Source organism: Dipteris shenzhenensis, chromosome 2 (assembly GCF_047967505.1).
Source record: "Dipteris shenzhenensis isolate YYH24624 ecotype China chromosome 2, Dip_SZ_1.0, whole genome shotgun sequence".
NCBI lineage: Eukaryota > Viridiplantae > Streptophyta > Polypodiopsida > Gleicheniales > Dipteridaceae > Dipteris > Dipteris shenzhenensis.
In genome coordinates, this window is record NC_141597.1 from 53,518,659 (window position 1) to 53,526,738 (window position 8,080).

The 8,080-nt window shown below is 43.1% G+C and overlaps 1 pseudogene; it reads right to left on the reverse strand.

Moving 5' to 3' along the window:
* LOC147904972 (uncharacterized) overlaps window positions 1-5,632 on the reverse strand; it is a 64,651-nt pseudogene extending 59,019 nt beyond the window's left edge.
* Between the last annotated feature and the right edge of the window lie 2,448 nt (window positions 5,633-8,080).

Consider the following 8,080-nt stretch of genomic DNA (forward strand, 5'->3'; position numbering starts at 1 on the left):
ACCCACCAAAGTCTGAAGAGGCTTTGCCTCACTCTCAAAATCAAACATTCTTTCTTCTTGCAATAGAGCATTTGTAGCTGCCAATACACATGATCTATCCAAGGTAGGCAATCCATCAAACTCTACCAACCTTCTCCCATGTTGTTGGAGAATATGCTCCAAGTGCCATAGAGCCTCCTTCCATGCCAATCCATGATGGTCAACCATACTTGATTCGAATGCATGGAAGAAATCATCCGATAGATCATCTGAGAATCTTTCCCACAAAATTCCTGGAGATGTTGGCTCACAAAAAATCAAAATTGCAACAAAAAGGTGCCTCAACTGTGTACTATTTTGATGTAAAACGGCCTCTTGCATGCAGATAAACCATTCCTCATCACTTTCCAATAACCCTCTAGCTATACATGCTGCCTTGAAAGTAGGGTAAACTTGCCCATCAAAAGTGCGCAAGTCATCAAAACACTTACAACCCTTGCAAACGTTAAGTAGAATACGCATGAAATATAATTCACCAGCGGATGGAGAAATGTTATACATCCAACCAATGCTATTGCCCTGCCTTCTTCTAGACCACTTTTTATTGGATTTGTTCCAAACCATCTCGCATGGAAAGTCACTGTAAAGCAAATTATCTGCATCATGTTGCAATCGGTTGTAAGTGAACCATTCCATGAGGCTGGTCTTTCTGTTCTATCCCCTATCCACCACATTGTGCAAATCATTATCATCTCTGAATATCACATTATTCAACATTGGAAGATGGACTTGCAACCTTTGTACATCTGGCTTTTCATCATGCATATCATACTCATAAATGCACTAGCATGCTTCTGATGTTGATACATAATGTGAATCTAGGTAATAGTCTATCTCATCAATTCCACAATCAACTGGGTTGTGTAGTTGTCCTTGTCCTTCCACACGATTTATCTGCATCCTGACGGTTGCTCTGTCATGACCCTTATACATGTATTTATATAAATACTTGATTGCAGTAATTGTGGAACAAATTTCAACGTTGATATGTGCCTTGTACTTCATAGAGAGGAAAGGATTGAATGGCACAATCCAACAATTATCTACTATATCCTCTTTCACCCGTATCTTTCTACCATCATCTTGACGCATGTAAATAGGGTAACCATCGTTACCCACCACAGTAGACTGAGAGAAGGGATGCGGATAGTGACGACTACATTTGCCATCAAACATGCAAGGAGCAGAGACATTAAGTACACCACATGGGCCATAAACATTGCATTGTGCAATAATCTCATGCAACTCAGGGAAAAGGGTTTTATCAGGAACTTCTGCACATACCAATTGATCATAGTGACCAACTTGAGTAGGTGTGAATGCACCTTCCAAAATAAATGGTATGTGTGAGTGCGGAAGACCTCTCTTTTGAAACTCAATCACACATATATACCTAGCAAATTTTCCAAACAAATAATGCTTTAGAATCGACTGCATCAGATCCTTGTGTTTTTGATAAAATACACGGGTTGTCAAATCCGGGCGATCTTGTGCTCTTTGACCTAGCAAAAATCCTTCAGATATTTCTGACCATTTTGGGTTACAGGTGAAGGTAATAAACAAATCTAGTTTACCCTTTTTTCTCACAATTGCCATTGCATTCTGGTATAACTGGCACATATACTGTGGTCCTCCTATAAAAGAGGATGGCAACACAACTCTACGCTCGATAGCGTTGCCCAGTACATTATGGACCGCATCAACTACGTTTAGCATGTACATCAATCCTTGATAAACTTCTGCACATAAAGAAGATTGATTCTTGAGTATCCACACCAATCTGGACTCTTCCATACTACTATATGCATTAACAATATATTGTTGCAATAATCTCCCCCCTTGTAGAAGGCATGCACTTGTATCAGGCCTTACCTACAGACGGTACGCATAATACTGTCTCTGTGTCACACAAATTTTCCTTTGTACATCATGTAATGATACGTGAATAGGAACATCTCTATAAGGAATATATAAATCCCATCCATCCTCCCCTCGGGGAAATAGAAGAACATACATGAGAGACATGTATGATCGATGCAAATTTGATATTCTGGTTATCAATCCATTGCGTCTTAAAAACTGGATGTCTCGATTCCCGACATCAGAATCATCCCCTTGCCCTGGCATGATAGCGGCAACCTCGCTAGCTATTGGGACCAAGTACTATCTTGAGGTTGACCGGCTCTCACAAATTACCATCTTCAAGTTTGCATGTGGATTTCTTCTCAATACTTCCCCCACAGAAACCAGTGCACTGGCATATGGATTGCATTCATGCATCATCCTTTGCAACAATTCCAAAATGCCAAGATTCAAACCACGCATCCCATCCAAACGGTTTTGCAACTCATATCTGTATCATGGACATATGATTGTGAAAACTGTGGAAGCTCCTATCTAGACTCATCAGGTAGCAAACTCCTGACACGATGGTACACTGTGCCGTGAGTCCAAAAATGATGGATACCCCTATTCCCAGAAAACATTTGATCAACTTGGGTTCCCAATGAGGCAAACGCCATGACACTATTATAGGCTCTTATATTATCCTTAAATGATCTGCTTCTAGCGTCACTTCCATGAAGTAGGACTTTATTTCCAACACTATAGAAGTGGGGGTTTTTGGTGACTATTCATGAACCTACCATGAGCAAGCTTCACGAAGAAGTTTTTCAAAGGGAGGTTTGGAGGGAGGCACGGAGGTGTAGAGAGAGGAACCTCAAGACTTCGCCATGTGGCACAACAATGCGAGACAAAGCAGACACTGTGTGGGATGCAAGGAGGCCAGTAGTAAATGTGAGGAGGAGGAAGTAATTGTGCCATGTGTTCGAATTGACACATGTCATAGTGCGATTGCTCCCCGCGCTTTGAAGCAGAGACTAGCAACTAGCATGCAGAGATTGAAGCAAACACATGGCATGCATGCAGTGAGGTGATAGCGGGCATAGCAGTGGTGGTGTGGACACATGGTGAGACATGTGGCGAGTGAGCATCACAATGACATGTATATTCATGGTGCCCAGAGTCCCATAGTTGCATAGGGCAAGCGGGTCCCGAAGTAACGAGCACGTGGGTCCTGTGCAATAGTTGCCACATGTCATTGAGCACAAGACGTCATGCAGAGAGAAGCGCGAGCCACGTACAACAAATGGGAGGGGGTGCCCATAACAACGGCCACTGTGCAAATGCACCACGTGGCATGATCAGCATGGGGCATGGGATAGCGGGCAGACAGCCTGGGAGAGGAGAGAAGAGAGAGATGTAGAGAGAGAGAGAGAGGAGAGAGGAGTAATAGAGAGAGAGATAAGAGAGAGGGAGGGAGGAGAGAAAAAAGTCGAAGAGAGAGAGAGAGAGAGAGAGAGGGAGGGATGGAGGGATGGAGAGAGAGAGAGAGAGAGAGAGAGAGAGAGAGAGAGAGAGAGAGAGAGAGAGAGAGAGAGAGAGAGAGAGAGAGTGGAGAGCATAATATATTGTATACATAAATTATATTAAATTATATATATATATATATATATACATACGATCGAGAGCGAGATAAGAGAGAGGGAGGAAGGAGAGAGAGAAGACAAAGAGATAGGAGAGGAGGAGATAGATAGATAAATAGATATATATTAACATCTCTAAAAGGCCAAACGGCCTATGAGACTAAAATAGTTGATACATCTGCTAGTGATGTCTCATCAAAGAGAACAACAAAATAAACAAGCTGAAAGTTGAGAGCTACTAAAGGTTCTTATAGTCAGAGGGACTGCAAGTGACCCAAAACTAATGAAATACCGAGCAAGTATTACTAAAAAGTACCAATTGATCAGCATAGGTAGAAAGCTTATCACTAGAAAGGTTGCACTCTTCTCATGACAAAAATCCTAACCATGGGTCTTGGGGGCCTGGGCCTCCGTGACTTGGATATGGCAATGGCTCGGTCCAAAATCACACCACTAGATTGTGGCAATCTGCCTGTGTGTGATAAGGTGGTGGTGGCACCAAGGGTTTTTGATGGAGGGGAGGGCATAAAACTAGCTGAGGTGCTGGCAGTGAAGAAGCCTCTGAGTGTACTTTGTCTGGATGGGGCTACTCTCAGCTATCTGTCTCCCAACAAAGTCTCTCTATGTCGCTTGAGCTCTGATAAAAACAAACCTAAGCATTTTTTATCTTCGTAATCCATCACCCTACGGAGTGGGCCAAATCCCTCTCTACATAGACATTGGTATCTTCCTCAGATTTCATAATATACCGTGCATCTACATACATAATGCTCCTCTGTCTCCTCCTCCTGCTGGCATAACTGACATATCTGATCTTGAGGGGTTGTGTGGGTGTATCGCCTTATCTCTATCCTCAACTGATGTGATGGCATTCGAATCTGGCGAATAATACTACGTAGCCCGTGAGATAGGTGTGTGTCCATGTATGCTGGCTTGGCTATAAGTTCATCTAGAGATAAATGAAGAAAATGGCTCTGGAGTGTGCCATCTTCTCCCCTAGGGGCTCATGTGGTCTAGTCCAAGTCCTCTCAGTCTCCAACTTGACAATATCAACTCTAATGATCTTGTTTCGATCATGGCGAAACAAGTCTAACTTGGGACAATCCAAACTGTATTGAAAGGATGGGAGTGCATCCATTATCAACTCACGCTCTACAAACCATCTCTATAGAGCTGAGCATACCAGCACATGTTTGACCCTCCTTTGCTAGCTGCTTGGATGATATCATAGCCAACCATGCATATCTGGAGCTAGGTAGATCCCACAATCTATGTATGCAAGTTACTACCTAGAACAGAGCCTCAGTCACTAGTGGAGCAGCTGCTAATTTAGCTCGTATTATCGGATGTGGTACAGATGACTTGCTCCAGATCATGCGGGCAATCAATGTCACTAATGGCCTCTCCAATCTCCTCCACTCAGTTGCACCCCCTACACTGGGACCCCATATAGATGCACCATAAAATAGTGCGGGCACCACCAATGTCTCAAACAACCATAATTTTGTGCATGGCTATTGGAACTGTACATGTGTACACTGTCTCTCTAGTGCCCCCAAAGCTGCATAGCCTCTATCCAATTTGGCATCAATCGTGGCTCTCAGCAAAAATTATGGACCATAAAAGGTCACCCCAAGGTACACATAAGATTGTACCTGCCCTACTGTCTCACCTTTGAAAGTGAACTATTGTGCTAAGCACATCACCCAAGCCTGTGTAGTATTAAATACTATAACCTTGGTTTTCCCAAGGTTTATTGTTAGATCCCTGTCCTCGCAAAAAGCTTGTAGCGCATCTAAATGTCTTTGTAATCCTTTCGGAGAATCTACAATCAAAACTACATCATCTGCATAGAGTAGTATGGGTATCAACATTCCTACTAGGCTGGCTCCGGGTCCTCCTATCCTATCGATATACTCTGAGAGCTCATCAATGTATATGCCAAATAGTGTGGGAGAGAGAGGGCACCCCTACTTCATGCCAATAGTACTCATAACTGCATCTAACAGCCCTCTAGGTGCTGTAACTTGGCCCATCACCGTCTCATACAAGGCATATATCCCCCACTGCATCTCATGTGGTACTCCAATATCCTATAGACTTTGCATCAAGCTGGTCCGTGGGATTGTGTCAAAGGCTTTGCAGAAGTCTATGAAGCAACAATATATCCTTTTATGATGATGTTTGCCTTTCTCTATGAGTGCCTGGAGAGTCAGGATGTGATCCAAAGTGGTATAACCTCGCCTGTCCTACCACTTTGTGTCCATGCATTGCTACCCATTAACTCCTTTTCCAAGATGGATCCATATATCTTGGCCAGGCAATGGCCAATCATGATAGTCCTGTAATTGTTGGGCATCATTAGATCTCCACTCTTAAAGAGCGGTACAATGGTATGCTCTATCCAACTAGGGGGGAATCCTTCACAAACTGCTCTATTAAACACATACACAAGAAGCGGTGCCACAATGTCCCGTGCATACATAAAGTGCTCTCTCGCTAATCCATCATGATCCAAAGCCTTTCCATGTCCCAATCTATCAATGGCATCATTGACCATAGGCAATTTGAAGAAAGAGCAATATGTAGGCCTCGTATCCTATGGGTACAGAATCGATGGCTGTCCTGGTATATCATATAATGACTGTGCATAGTTGGCCCAAGCTTCTGGTGCTATAATCGGTGTACCAGGCTATCTCTCCTAAAACATCCTCTATGCCTTCTTGCTGTTCTGTACCAAGAATAACTGGTAGATCTCTGCCTCCAATCTAGCTAAGTAGGCCCGTTTCTTCTTTCGTATTAGGTGTGAGAAGATGGCCTTGGCTTGCTTGTGTGTCTGAGTGTTTGCAGCAACCTCCTGCTATAATTGTTTACACATCATATGACACTCATCTCCATACCAGCTATTTTGTGGGGCAGTGCTGCAAGGAGGGGTGGATGATATTGTTGTGTGTGGGAATGCATACTATGCTGACACATGTAATACCTCTGTTAAACCATAGGTGATCTCCTCCAGGGGGCCATGAGGGTCTAGCACCATAATTTTGTCCCACACTGCATCTCCATACACTGTAGCAGTCTCCTCCATGAATTGATATCTAGGTTGTCTCTGAAACGAAGGCCTGATTTCCCCCCTCAAGCATCCTCCTAGAGAGAAGGTGAGAGCTCTCTCTCTCTCTCTCTCTCTCTCTCTCTCTCTCAGGCACATGCACATTCATGCTCATGCTTTGCTCACAATTCTCCTTCATGCTCTTCTTCCTTGAAACTTCCTAGCTCCCACCCTCTCTTGCTCCCTTTTCCTTTGCTCTGTGCCAGCTTTGCTATCTCTCCTTTGGGAAATTTCAAATATGAGGGCTGAATTGAGACCGGTTTAAATTCCTTAAAACTATGTGAGGCATAGAAGTAAAACCTCATTAGGAATGCAAAAATGTGAAAGCTAATTAATTGGGCCCTCCTCTACCCTTTGAATTCTAGAAATAACCTTGGTAATAAGGATCATCTAAGAATGAAGTACGTAGGGCTTGAGGAGGTGCTAAGGATGCACAATCCTTCGTAAGAGCCATCATTCCATTCATTTTGCACCATTAAACATGACGAGATAATGGTGTTCTTTCCTTGGAACATGGTATACTAGAATGCAACAAAGAGGGATAGGTTTATGAAAGTGTTTCTCGAGGTAGTCATGTATAGATTGGAGAATGCAACCAATCCTCTGATGCAAATCATTAGGGCCAAGTGGTGGATCCTATGTATGTGGAAGCTATGTTGTATCTCCTATCGAAAGCTGTGAGTAGTGCCCAATGACTTTGCTACCCAAAGTGGAGTCCCATGCTCGGATATTCATTGCTCACACGAAAGTCTTCCGAGGTGGAAAGTATAATAGCACTGGAGTAAAGGTCGGAAGCATGATTTGCAAAGGAGGTATTCACAAATTATCAAATGTCTTACCCTTCCTATTGGGCATTGGTCTCATAAGGAGCATGTAAGAAAATAGTACGCAGCGGAAGATAACAACAAAACGCAAGTACACGATGGAAAGCTGGAGAGAATACAAAAATTCTGATATACCAAACTGCTGATACAACTGATGGTTGGCTGTCCACCCGTGCGCTCTACAGACAGAGCTTCGATGGTGATCTAGACAGATGCTCGGGGGGGTCACTATGTATAAACCCTCTATATCACGTGCGTTCAAGGCCTATTTCTAAAATCCCTTATCTGTAAATTTTTCATTAATAAAATGTACCCCTTTTCTATACAAATCTGTAAATTTTTTCCAAAACTATTTTAAATAGTCCCTTATGTATATTTATTTCTGTAAATTTTAGAAATAGAAAATATCCTTCTGTTGAACTCACGTGATAGGGTTACATATTATGAGTGACCCCCCCGAGGACAGATGCTGAACGGAGGACTATGAGCGTGAAGAATTGGTGATCTGATGATAGGGGGTGGCCACTTATATAGTGTAAGTGGTTGACGGTCGGCCCTGTAATAGGCAGTCGGCCTAATAGACAGTCGGCCTGGAAGACCACCGACCCTTCAGAAAACATGCC